The sequence below is a fragment of the Herpailurus yagouaroundi genome, unplaced genomic scaffold (assembly GCF_014898765.1).
Source record: "Herpailurus yagouaroundi ecotype Mexico unplaced genomic scaffold, PumYag 139, whole genome shotgun sequence".
NCBI classification, from domain to species: Eukaryota; Metazoa; Chordata; class Mammalia; order Carnivora; family Felidae; genus Herpailurus; species Herpailurus yagouaroundi.
In genome coordinates this window covers 61,899,789-61,910,280 of record NW_024412394.1, presented here as the reverse complement: position 1 = coordinate 61,910,280, position 10,492 = coordinate 61,899,789, and the positions used below count along the sequence as shown (strand labels likewise).

The 10,492-nt window shown below is 36.0% G+C and overlaps 1 long non-coding RNA gene across 1 annotated transcript; it reads left to right on the top strand.

Annotated features, from left to right (window-relative positions):
- The first annotated feature begins 310 nt into the window (after window positions 1-310).
- Window positions 311-966, top strand: LOC121029180 (uncharacterized). The gene is made up of 2 exons (XR_005789628.1): window positions 311-412; window positions 737-966. It is a non-coding gene; the product is annotated as an uncharacterized LOC121029180 (long non-coding RNA).
- Window positions 967-10,492: the final 9,526 nt, after the last annotated feature.

The window sequence follows — 10,492 nt, the reverse complement described above, 5'->3', positions numbered from 1 at the left end:
TCTATTTATCAATTTTTTTTAAAGGATTGTGCTTTTGGTGATGTATCTAAGAAATTTTTGTTGCTAAGCCCAAGGTAACAAAGATTTCATTCTATTTTTTTCCTCACTGTTTTGCATAGGGTTATGATCCTTTTGAGTGAACATCTGTTTATCGTCCAAGGTATGTATCATTTTTTTTCATACAGACATCCAATTGTTTCAGGAAAATTTATTGAAAAGACTATTCTTTCTCCAATGCCATGCCTTTGAACCTTTATTAAAAAATGAGTTGGCCCTTTCCCTTGGTCTCTTTCCTTTGGTGGTAGTGGCAACAGATTGTGCAGACCTGGCCAAGATTAAGGCTGGAGACCTTCTCAGAAAGAAAGAAGAACTGCTGAAACAGCTGGAAGACCTGAAAGTGGAGCTGTGGCAGGTATGCCTGGGTGGCTCAGTCAGTTAAGCGTTGGCTCAGGTCATGATCTTGTGGTCCATCAGTTCGATTCCCCAGTTTGGCTTCCTGCTGTCAGTACAGAGCCCTCCTCAGATCCTCTGTCTCCCTCTCCCTCTGCCCCTACCCCGCTCACTCTCTCTCTCTCTCTCTCTTTCTCCTAAAAATAAAATAAATATTAAAAAAGAAGAAAGCAGAGTTGAGCTGCCCCAGCTGTGCATCACCAGAGTGACGGGTGCCAGGGCTTCCAAGTTCTCCAAGACCTGAGTTGTTTGCAAATCCTTTGCCTGTGTTCTTACCATCATCAAGCAAACTCAGAAAGAGAAGCTCAGGAAATTCTACAAAGGTAAAAAGCACAAGCCTTTGGATATGTGGCCCAAGAAGACACATGCCATGGTCCACCAACTTAACAAGCACTAGGAGAACCTGAAGACCAAGAAGCAGCAGCAAGTATGCGGTCAAGACATGAGCATCGGCGTCAATAAAGCACAAACTGAAAAGTAAAATAAAATAAAAAAAATAAAAATGAGTTGCCCTTATATATGTCAATCTGTTTCTTTATTTTATATTCCATTTATCTGTTTAATCTATCTTTATGAGAATATCACATGGTCTTGATTACAGTAGCTTTATGATGTGTTTTGAAACAGTAATCCTGCAAATTTGGTCTTATTTTCAACCTTGTTTTGAGTAGCCTCAGCATTTCAAATTTTCATATAAATTTTATTTAAGAAAAATTTTAATATAAATTTTAGAATCAGCTTGTCAATTTCTACAAAAAAATGCTATGATAATCCTTATTGGAATTGTATTAAATCTACAGATCAATGTGGGAAGGATTGACATCTTAAATATACTGAGTATTCCTACATATTATGTAATATTGTCTCTCCACTTATTCTTACGTATTATTTTGATATTTTTAATTTATTATTGAAGTTTAATTTGAGGACTTTTTATATATTTTCATTCTCTACTTATAGGAAATAAGAAGTAAAATTGTAATAATTGTTTTAAAGTACTTTTCCTTTAATTCTAATCATGGTGTCGCCTCTAGTGTACTTTTACTTAACTGATTTTTTTTCCTTATTATGAAGAATATTTCCTTACCTATTTGCATGCCTGTTATTTTTTTAATTATATTCCAGATACTGTAAATTTTATGTTATTTAAAATAATTTAGTGTTTATTTATTTTTGAGAGAGAGAGAGAGAGAGGAAGGGAGAGAGAGAACATGAGCAGGGGAGAGGAAGAGAGAAAGGGAGAGAGAGAGAACCCTAAGCAGGCTCCATGCTGTCAGTGCAGAGCCTGACAAGGGGCTAGATCTCACGAACCATGAGATCATGACCCGAGCCAAAATCAAGAGTAGGATGCTTAACCAACTGATCCACCTAGATGCCCCAATAAATTTTAAATCATTGTATTTTCGTATTTCTATAAATGTTCTAGATCTTTGTTCTGGGATTCAGTTAAGTTACTTAGACATAGCTTGTTCCTTTCAGGTCTTAATTTTATTATTGGTTAGGTAGCTGCAGAGCAGTTCCCAGGCAGCTAATTATTTACCATCAATGAAATAAGACTTTCTTGAGTTGTCTATGTATTGCCTCATGAATTATGAATTTTCCATCTTACTGGTGGGAACATATGCTATTCCTGGCCCTAGAGAGCACCAGACACTTTATGGTCTAATTCATTCGGATAGTTCTCTACCCAGTGCCAAGTAATTTTCTCATGTGTATACCCTGATGCGTTTTCTGCTGACCATTTGAGGGGCATTCTGTAGCTCTCTGGGGTTTTCTTTGCGTGAAGATTTCTTCTCTGTAGTACCTGTACTGGGAACTTTAACAGCTTACGTCTCCTGGAACTTTTAGCTCCATCTCCTCAACTCTTGGAAACTGCCAGGCTCCTCTGTGCAGTTTGTGAGAAAACTCTCCCTCAAATGTAAAAATGATACTGTCATTCCCTTCACCTGAAATCTATTTTATATGGCTTGGCATAACTTATAGGAGTCCTCGTGATTAGATTCTTGCCTACTCCTTCAATCTTACACTGTTCCACTCTGACACAGAGAGCAAAGAAACCTAAGCACTGCTCATAACAAAATCTCCTGAGTGAATTTTTATGCAATTTGTTATTTTTATATAGTTTTAGACTTACAGAAAAGTTGCAAGAAATATAGAGATTTCCCGTAACCCCTTCACCAAACTTTCCCTACTGTTAACATTTTATATTACCATAGTACAGTCATCACTACCAGCGAATTAACATTGTCACAATACTACTAAGATAAAATTTTATTCAAATTTTATCAGCCTTTCCACTAATGTCCTTTTTTTCCTGTTATAGACTCCCATCTTTCATTTACTTATTATCTATTCTTAGTTTTATTTAATTAATATTCTTTTTATAGTTGCCAGTTTACTTTTTTTTCATGACCTTGACACTTTTGAAAAACAGATGCTAGTTATTTGGAAAACCTTTCCTAATTTGATTTTGACTGATAGTTGTCTCATGTTTAAAATAAGATTGTGCTTTTTGGGAAAGAATACTACATAACTGATATTATGCTGTTTTTAGTGGCTTAGGTCAGAAACTACACGATGTCAAAATATTTTAAGACTGGTGATGTGAGCCTCAATCACTTGCTTAAGTTGGTATCTGCCAGGTTTATCCTTCTTAAGGTTACTACATTTAATACATATCTTGGGGTAGATACTTTGAGACTAAGCCAATATCCTGTTTCTCCTCAAACTTCCACTTACTAATTTTAACAACCCTTCCCAGCCTTGTCTTTAACAATTGCTGCTGTGGTGTTTGCTTAATGTTTGCTTCCTCTTTTTCTCTTTCCTTTCAAAATTTTAAATTGCTGGGGCGCCTGGTTGGCTCAGTCAGTTAAGCGTCTGACTTCAGCTCAGGTCATCATCGCACGGTTAGGGAATTGGAGTGGCGTCAGAGCCTGGACCCTGCTTCAGATTCTGTGTCTCCCTTTATCTCTGCGCCTTCTCTGCTTGCTCTCTCTCTTTCTCTTTCTCAATAAGAAATAAACATTTAAAAAGATTGAAATTTTAAAGTGGAATTCTTCTCAGAAAAGGTACTCTTCTTTCCCCCTGTTTATTTATTAATTAAATATTTATATTACTATGAACTCATGGATATTGAATTGCATGGATTGTAATCCAACACTATCATTATTTTATTGTTCCAATTGTTTGGCCATTAGGTTCTACTTTAGGCGGATTCCCGTGTCTTTTTGTCAGGCGTCCATCCTCTTATGAGAACCTGGCACCCCAAGATGTTTTACGCCTATCTTGTATTTCTCTTGCTACAACCCTGGACTCAACCATTTATTTCAATATGGAACCTTAGTTTTTATTTTTGTTTGTGTTTTGTCTTTTAATGTAAAAGTGTCATTTAGAAGAAAAAAAAGGTTTTAGCACTAGTTGTGTGTATGCATGGGTTAGTACACATACATATATTTCTTAGCTCTGTCCACCAACAAGGCTTGGTATTAATAATACCCCAATAACAATGAGCACAAATTAAATATCGGTATCTATATTTAATCTATCAATCGACTATCTATCTAATCTGTTGCCATGCATTTATACGGACACTTCAAATTCCATCATTTGAGCTTTTTCCTTTTCTTATTTACAACTTCCTTTTTAGACAGGTAATCAGCTCTTAGTATCTGTATCTATATATTCACTTAATGCTAGTATATAAATAATTTCATAAATACTTATTCATTCCCTCGATATCTATTTTAATAATTCTATTATATCGATTACAGTATTTATTTATAGGTTCTTTACCTTTAAAAGTTTCTTAGGTTATTTGTTGTCTTCCTATTCCCTTTAGTAGAGTTATATTATTGATTTGTAGTTCAGTTAGGTTAACTTTTTAGTCTTGTATTCTGTTTTGGGTTTCTCAGCACATGCTGGTAGGTTTTAATTCTGGGTTGAGAGTCAGAGATACACAAAGGCTATACTCAGAGAAATTTCATTGCCTCCTCTCCCTCTTACTTATTCCCATTATTTTCTTCTTTCTACTCTTTTCCACCCACTCCTTGCAGGTAATCATTATCTTTCTGATACATTCTCCATTTCATCTCTCTTACAGTCTCTTTTTCATCATTTATAGTAATTATTTTTTTAGATTAATTCATTAGGCCTGGAACCCTGCTAAAGATTTTATATCACTTTGTTCTTCACACACACAAAATAACCTCTGAAATAGTTAATATTTATGTCTCAACTTGATAGGAAACAAAAGCAGTGAGTGTAAGTTGTCAGGGTAGCTACACAAGTGTGTAAAAGCTTGAGCCAGGGTTTATTTGATTTCAGATTTTTGATTAGGTCTCTCATCTTTTTCAACCAAAGATACATTTACACTGAAGCCTTCAATGACCTCCCAGAGCAGCCAGCTGGCTTTCATTTGCCTTCTTCTTAGCTTTCACCGTATTCTGCTCATACTATTCATATAATATTTTGAATCCCTGTTCTGCCACTTACTATTTGTATGACCATGTGTAATATTAGTTAACTTCTGGGGTACCTGGGTAGCTCAGTCAGTTGAGCATCAGACTCTTGATTCAGCTCAGGTCATGAACTCATGGTCCTTGAGATTAAGCCCCACACTGGGCTCTGCACTGACAGCATGGAACCTTCTTGGTATTTTCTCTCTTTCTCTCTCTCTCTTTCTCTCTCTCTCTCTCTCTCTCTCTCTCTCTGCCCCTCCCCTGCTTGCTTGCACGTGCTCTCTCTCAAATAAAAAGAAAAAAAAATATATATATATATAGTTAGCTTCTACGAATCTTCATTTTTAATCTGTTATAATAACTTCATGTGATTGCTGTGAATAATAAATGAATACTTTTAAACATTTATATCTCATTAGAACATAAAATCTAATAATTGCCAAATATTTAAAACTTAGCCCATGCCCTGTTAATTTATTAGTACTTAGTTAATTAAAAATATATATTTTTGTTTGCAATATGTCCTCTTTCTTTCAACTAGGTTCTATGGAATTTGGGGGTCATTCGATTCTCTCTGATGCTTAAAAATTGTCTGGAACACAGAGCTATGCTCAGTATGTGTTTGAAAAGAAATGATTGTATAAAAAAATTAAGGTCTACCTACAGCACTCCAAACGTTAAAAAAGATGAAATATGATTGTTAACCTGCCCTGTACTTGAAATTAAAATTTAAAGTGAATATGGAATTAAATATCTGCATTAATATAAATGTTTCTTGGGAAAATAGCATCCTTTTATTAAAAATTGGGTACAATGTAAACTAAATCTGGGTACCAAAACCCCTTTTCCAGTGAAACTTGCATTTTTTTTCTCCTAAATTTATTTATTTTTTTTTAATTTTTTTTTTCCAACGTTTATTTATTTTTGGGACAGAGAGAGAGCATGAACGGGGGAGGGGCAGAGAGAGAGGGAGACACAGAATCGGAAACAGGCTCCAGGCTCCGAGCCATCAGCCCAGAGCCCGACGCGGGGCTCGAACTCACGGACCGCGAGATCGTGACCTGGCTGAAGTCGGACGCTTAACCGACTGCACCACCCAGGCGCCCCTCTCCTAAATTTAGAAAAAAGAGTTAGCCTTTCTGATAAAGATTTGGAGGTTAATCATCATATACTGCAGGCTCCCTTTCCTCTGGCATCAATGAAACAATAGAGCTCTTTGGTTTGGAGATTCCTAGGCATGGCCACAGACCTACACAGGATGACATTCTCACAACTGGCTCTTGAAGAAACCCTGGCATAAGCTGTGAAATACAGTAAAAGCATTCTCTTACCCAGAATTTTTGACTTCACGAGGAATCATCACCACGTAGGTATATGAACTATCTCCACAAATGTTACCTTCTATGGATTGTTTCAGGACATTTAGCTCCCTGTACAGGGGAGGGGCAAAGACAAACCAAACCTTCCTACATATTTTATTATATTACACGATAGGGAAATGAAATGACATGTAAATGTGCACTGTGTCTATTTATCTTTTTATTTATTTTATTATTTTGCAGTAGTAAAAGCACCTATGATATAGCTGTCAACGATGAGTTGCTTTTTTTTCTTTTTTCCTCTTTTAATTTGTCTTTTAAACCAAACACATTAGGCCATTCGAGTAGTTCTAAGTAATCAAGATATTGCATTGTGGGACAGGATGGTAACAACAGCTGCAGATGCCAAGCGGGCCAACCTTGGTTGGCAAGTCCTGGCTCAGAGGTGGGCATTACAGGTTCTCCAGTGGCTACAGATCACTGTCAGGTTCATACACGTGGCTCTCTACTTCTTGAGACAGGCTGTGCTGTGTTCACTGACCGTCTCATGGGAACAAAAACAAAAACTATTTATTAAACAAACAACCTGGTGTGCAGCTATTTGGAAGTGCACTACCAATTCTAGTAAAGTCAGTTGGGTCATTATTGTGTAAAGTGACTTGGGGGATTCAGTGCAATTAAAATTTTAGTTTATTCATAATGCATATTGTTCATAGAAGGAAATTTAACCATGGTACCATTCTAATCCTCAAATGGTAAGGAGGAGTGTAGCTTCATATTCTTATACATGCAAGAAATGCTGTCTAGTATTTCCAAAAACAAAATTACATCTAATTCTAAATACCAAATTAAGTGTAAATAGTGTAAAATTTCCTCCCAGTTACCAGTGGGGTTTTATTTCTATCCCCAGATCATGGAGAAATGGTCTTGGCTACCACAAAATATATGCGGAGGACTCTCAGGTCCACACAGGTTACCCCAAAGAGTTTTAAGTTTAGACATTGAATTTAGGTGTTTTTGTAGGTTCTGTGCCAACCCACGGTTACATAGCCATAGCCAAAGTCCAAGATCTGAGCGTCCTACCTCTACAAATGTACTCTGAGGCCAGCCAGGCATATGGAGGGCCTGTCACCCCCATACTTTGCCTGCTGTGGACTTGGTAGGAACCACCCCCCACCCCACCCTTCACATGCAAAGCATTGATGCCGGGTTGGCTCTTTGCAGTTTTTCTTTGCATTTTATTTTATTTGCTTTGCGTGTGTTATTTTTCTTGTTTATTTTTTGTTTCGTTTTGGTTTTGGTTATTAGCCAGTTTTTAGCTTGTTTCCTCCTTTTTTCAAGTACTTCCATGAAAAATTTTAGTTTCAGAGAAATTTTGGAAAGTATCTATTATTATGTAATTGTCAACATACATAAAATGTTAGGAAATTTGATTAATTTGTGAAATATGTGTGTGACTGTGAGAATTATGCCAGAAACATTAATTTTGAAATATTTTTTATCTTTTTTTTGAAACAAAAAATTTTATTCCCACAGTAGGGATAAAAGAGGGATACTAAAAGACAGCTACCAATGATGTAATAATCTTTCCTTAAAATTGTATCCCTTGTTATAAAACTAGAGGGGGGAATAAATAAAGTGGCATTGATGTAGTAAATTTTCTCAAGATAAGAAATATAAAACCATGAATAAAATATTTTGTAGCACACATTTAATCAGTATAAACCCCTAGAGGTACCTAGATGGACTTTTGCTCTAGTTATTGGAATTATAGGAATAAAACATGAGGGAATCCTTCTCACTAAGCATATAATGAGGAAATAATTGAAACTTTAGATGTTATTTAAATTTAACTTTTCTTACTGGTGGAAAAAAAGTCAAAATTATTGGCCAAATTTCACATATTTTAAATGTCTTGTTAACAGAAGAAGGTTGAGGGGCACATGAGTGGCTCAGTAGGCTAAGCATCTGACTCTTAATTTTGGCTCAGCTCATGATCTCACAGTTGGTGAGATCCAGCCCCTGTGTCTGTCTCTGCACTGATAGTGCAGAGCCTGCTTGGGTCTCTCTCTCTCTCTCTCTCTGCTCCTCCCTGTCTCACATGCATGTACTCTCTCTCTCACTCTCTCTCTCTCTCCCAAAATAAATAAATAAACATTTGTTTAAAAAGGAGAAGGTTAATAAGAATAAAAATTCTGTCCAGCACTCTACCTTTAATGCTGAGGAATTCATAATTCAAGTATGTGTTCACATATATAACGTTAAAATGATCCTTTTTCATGGCTTTAGAGCAAATTGTATGCACTAATATACAGAATATAAACCACTCATCTCTTCAGGTCATCTAGACACTCAGGTTATTTTTTATGATCACCAATTGCCATTGTATTACACTTTAGTTATATTCAGAGAAAGAGAGTAGGTGAATGTGTTCTAATCCTACAGGGTACCTTGTGCCTTTCTTATTTTAAGGTAAGAGTAAGTGCTTATTTAAAGTAAAGTGCTTTATTTTTTATTAAGTTTTTACTCTGATTTCACAATGAACCACAAATAAAACTCTTATTAAAAAGTTTTATTGTTTTTCTGACTTTTCAAGTTCACTTACATATTAAAATACAGTATCTCAATACCCTTCTCATTTCTGAATGGGCTTTTAAGTCAGTGAGAATAAATAGCTTGTGTATTAACTCTCATTATAAATAGTAATTGGAGGCCAATGCCTAGCAATGCTGCTAAACATTAGATAATGTAACTGTCTCTAAAATTCTTCCTTTTCCTAGGCTCATTGCCAGGTTTATTAATAATGTAACTGATTCATCTTTTTTTATTGAGTCTGTCCATTTTTCTCTGGCTAGTTTTTCAAGATCCATTCCAAACGTATGCTTAACTCTCACCAAATACCAACATATTTGAATTATTATCTTTTTTTGAAAAGAATAAAGTTTAAAATATTATTTGTGTTAGGCTATGCACGTACAAATCTTAGGTGTTCAGGTCAGCTAGTTTGCAAAATACTTGGGGCAGTGAAATGTATGAATGTATTTAATGAAAAATTCTTGATGATGATGATAATGGCGATGCCTTTTGCACTGCAATCCTTTCAGAATTTATATTATGAGGTATTTTATACGAATGGTGAGGGATTTCTTTAAGTTTTAAAATGGTGAGTTTGTAACTAAGACATACACTAACACAGCTGGCACTGAATTCCTAAACTGTTTACTCTCTAGTGAAAGCAGCACTTTTATAACATCTCTACCTGTGAGCACAGGCCATGCTGTCGCTTCTAACGTCTGCTCCTAGTGAGAAGAAAAAAAAAATGTGGAATTCTTTTTTTTTTTTTTTCAACGTTTATTTATTTTTGGGACAGAGAGAGACAGAGCATGAACGGGGGAGGGGCAGAGAGAGAGGGAGACACAGAATCGGAAACAGGCTCCAGGCTCTGAGCCATCAGCCCAGAGCCCGACGCGGGGCTCGAACCCACGGACTGCGAGATCGTGACCTGGCTGAAGTCGGACGCTTAACCGACTACGCCACCCAGGCGCCCCTTCTTTTTTTTTTTTTAATATGACACGGTAGGAAACACGATAGATGGTTCATTTGGTTATGAAACATACTCTTAGAATTTCAGATTTCTGGAACTTGTCACAAACCTCGGTAATTATTTCTACTTTCCCCCAAAACTGTCAAAACAATTTTTAAAAAATTCATTTACTCTGTATTAACAGGCTTCAGATTTCATTTTATACAATAGCAAGATAGACCTAGTGACAGATTATATTGTTACATTTTAAGTATTTCATCTCTTCTTTCATCTTCATGTCTTCTCTCCTAATCCTGATCTTTGTTAATAACATCACCATCCTTTCTGTCACTGGAATAAAAACCTTGAAGTCAGGTTTGACCTCCCACTCACCTTCTAACCTTTATATAATCAAGTGCCTATTTCTGACAATTCTACTTCCCTACCCACTTTCTACCTCAACCTCTTATTTCTATCACTACTGGCACACTCCAAGCCTTTTAGTAAGTTTTACCTGGATTGTTCACATTGTCTCAAATATTTTCCATGGTTCAAAACTATACTTTCTTATGCTGCAGACAGATTCTTCTTCTTAAATTACATCTTTGATCAAGTAATCTTCCTTTTCTGAAGAAACATAGAATTACTCTCTGCATAGTGTCAAATAAAATGCACCATTCTCAATCTTTTATTCAAGCTATTCAAGTGCCTAATTCCAGCCCAGATTTCATTGTTCCTGTCTT